Source organism: Etheostoma spectabile, chromosome 3 (genome assembly GCF_008692095.1).
Source record: "Etheostoma spectabile isolate EspeVRDwgs_2016 chromosome 3, UIUC_Espe_1.0, whole genome shotgun sequence".
NCBI lineage: Eukaryota > Metazoa > Chordata > Actinopteri > Perciformes > Percidae > Etheostoma > Etheostoma spectabile.
Genome location: NC_045735.1, coordinates 34101040 through 34104411, shown reverse-complemented (window position 1 = coordinate 34104411; position 3372 = coordinate 34101040).

Here is a 3372-nt window from a genome sequence, read left to right as displayed (position 1 = left end):
GGCTAATGGACCAGAGTCTGGTAGGACCAGAGTCTGGTAGGGCCAGGCTAATGGACCAGAGTCTGGTAGGACCAGAGTCTGGTAGGACCAGAGTGTGGTAGGACCAGAGCCTGGTAGGACCAGAGTCTGGTAGGACCAGAGTCCCCATGAAGCTTGCAGCTGGTCCACTGGTTGATTCTGTTATGACTGGTCACCTGCAACTCTCCCAGAATGCACTCAGCTCGGCCCCGAGTAACCCGGGTAACAGTTAAAAGAAATAAAACGGTAATAAAAGAAAATGTGTGTGTATGTTCTTGAAGCTGGATTTATATTGGGCCCCCCCCTCATATCCCCCCCCCCCAGCCGCAGCAGGGTGGTGGCAAACTTGTCGTGTGTGCTGCACCTGTGTGTGTGTGAATATGTGTGTGTGTGTGTGTGTGTGTTGTGTGTGTGATATCTGTGTGTGTGTGTGTGTGTGTGTGTTTTAATTGTGTGTGTTGTGTGTGTGGAGTGGTGTGTGTGTGGGTGTGTGTGTGTGTTGGGTTTGTGTGTGTGTGTTTTCTGTGTGTGATGTGTGGTGCGTGTGTGTGTGTGTTGTGTGTATGTGTGTGTGTCTGTGTTGTGTGTGTTGTGTTTGTGTGTGTGGTGGTGTTGTGTGTGCGTGTGTATGTGTGTGTGTGTGTGTGTGTGTGTGTGTGTGTGCTGTGTTGTCTTGTGTTGTGTGTGTGTGCGTGTGTGGGTGTGTGGGTTTTGTGTGTTGTGTCTCTGTGTGTGTGTGTGTGATGTGAGGTGTCTGTGTCTCGTGTGTGTGCGTGTGTGTTGCGCGTGTGTGTGTGTGGTGGTGTGTGTGTGGGTGGTGTGTGTGTGTGTGTGTGTGTGTGTGAGTGGTGTTGTGTGTGTGTGGTGGTGTGTGAGTGTGTATGTGGTTTCTGAGCTCGATGAGGAACATTTTCTTCTTTCAGGCAAATAAAGCTGCCCGTGTAAACTCCACATTCCTGAGCTTGTGGTCCAAACTCTCTTTTATGGGTGGAGGAGGCTGTGTGTGTGTGTGTGGTGTGTGTGTGTGGTGTGTTGGTGTGGGTGTGTTGGTGTGTGGGTTGTGTGGTGTGTGTTTTGTGTGGGGTGTGTCTGTGTGTGTGTGGGTGTGTGTGGGTGTGTGTGTGGTGTGTTGGTGTGTCCTGTGTGTGGTGTGTTGGTCAGGTGTGGTTGTGTGTGGTGTGTAAGTGTGTCACGTGTGGGTGTTTCTTCTCTCTGTGGTGTGTGTTGTGTCTTTTTGTGTCCTGTCTCATGTAGTTTGTGTGGGTGTGTGTGTATCCGTATGTGTTCTTCTGTCTGTGTACAGTGTATTTTGTGTGTGGTGTGTTGCTGTCTCTGTGGTTTTTGATTTCTTGAATATTTGCGATCTACACAACACTTTCTGTGTTACTGTTGCAAAAGTCTCTGCACAACTGAAGAACTGATTTCAATGTGTGTATGTAAGGCAAGCTCCTCACACACAACCACACACACACACAACACAAACCACCACCCACACCACAACACACACACCAAACACACACACACACACACTACACACACCAGACAGCCACCAAACCCCCCCACCCACACATCAACACACAATCATCCACCCCCCCACAACACCCACCCCCCAAACCTCTACATTACCACACCACCGCAACACCCAACCCACCCCACCCCACACACACATACACACACAGAAACACACACAAAAACACTCCCCACTGTTGGCTGCAGCGGTGGAAAGGAACTTAAAAGTCTAAAGGTACTTGAGTTTTTCCATGTTACACGTCTTTGTCCTGCTACTTCACTGCATTTCAGAGGGAAACATTGTTCCTTCTGCTTCCCAGAGCCATGTAGCGGTCTCTCTCAGCCCCCCACCCCCCATCACATCACTAGTCTGCTCTACAACTGTCTGATTGGCTATATCAGTCCTCATACAGAACCTGGACTGTGGTCCTAACGTCTCCATCTTAGAACCCGTCCCCCGTTACATAACGTTCTCATTCAGTCAGTTTACAGGTTATTATGTTAATGTTTCATCATCATCTACTGCACTCGTCATCGTCATACACCCAGTCTACCGTAGTACCTCACCTTAAAGAGTGCTACATGGAGGGACTGAGAGGATGAAGGTTTTACATCAGAGGGCTGACCAGACGACCTGTCTCAGACCACCTCAGACCGGTCTGGGGGGGCGCAGAGGGCACTTCATGAACTGGATGCACGTATGACGCTGAGGACGAGTGGAATTGATTGACGGACATTGATTTGGTCAAATTTCGCAGAATACACCTAAATTGGATTGAAACTGTGATCTATGCTGCCCCCCCCCCCCCGTGTGGACTGCTATCTACTGCTGTGCATTGGCTCATCTCCTCAAGGCGAAATGAAACGAACTCTCTAAACCAACTGGACAGTCTGACGTTCAGATATATACACACACACACACACACACACACACACACACACACACACACACACACACAACTCTCACTCCACACCATACATGCCCTCCCCTACTACTACCCCCCCCCCCCCCCCCTTCCGTCTGACTGCCTCGGTCTGGTTTTGATTGTTTTTCCTCCCGAGTCACCACAAAAAATCCTCCATGTGTCCACATGTACCGCGTGTAGTCTCGTGCATTATGTTGTTATGTTGTCAAGTCTTGTACTCTATCTTGCTATAACGCTGGTTCTGATTCTGGTTCTGATTCTGGTTCTGCTGCATCTGAAGTGAAGTGTGCACATGCGCTAAGGTGCACGCTGCCTGTTGCAGGGCTCCGTCTCTGTCTTCTTACTGCTGGTGCTGCTGGGACAGAGTTTCCCTTCGGGGCTCAGTAAAGGATTTCTGAATCCGAATCCCTTTATTCTTGCGTTTTATGTGTCTTAATGTTTTTCTTCTTAACTGTTTACTCATGTGCTTTATTGGTTTTTTAAATTTTTAAATTTTGTAATTTTTAACTGTGTTTAACAGATTCTGTGTGAAGCACTTTGAATCTCCCTGTTGCTGAAATGTGCTCCACACATGAAGCTGCCCTGCTCATCACGGTCACTGCATTTCCGGGAGTGTTTTTTATTCTTGTTCTTATGTATGTGTGTATGTATATCTGTATGTTATCTGTGTATTATATGTATATTGTCGGCATATTGTGCAATAACACCGGCTTTAAAATGTGTGCAATACTGCGCTACAATTCATTAATTATGACTGTTCACCATTACAACTCCTACATAATGTAAATACCGGGCTTATCCACGCTCCATATTTCTTTATTTATATTTCTACTCTGATATTTATATACTGCTTTGCAACTGTAACACAGAACCTCAATGAAGTTTTTCTGATTCTGATGACCCCCCCCCCCCCCCCCCC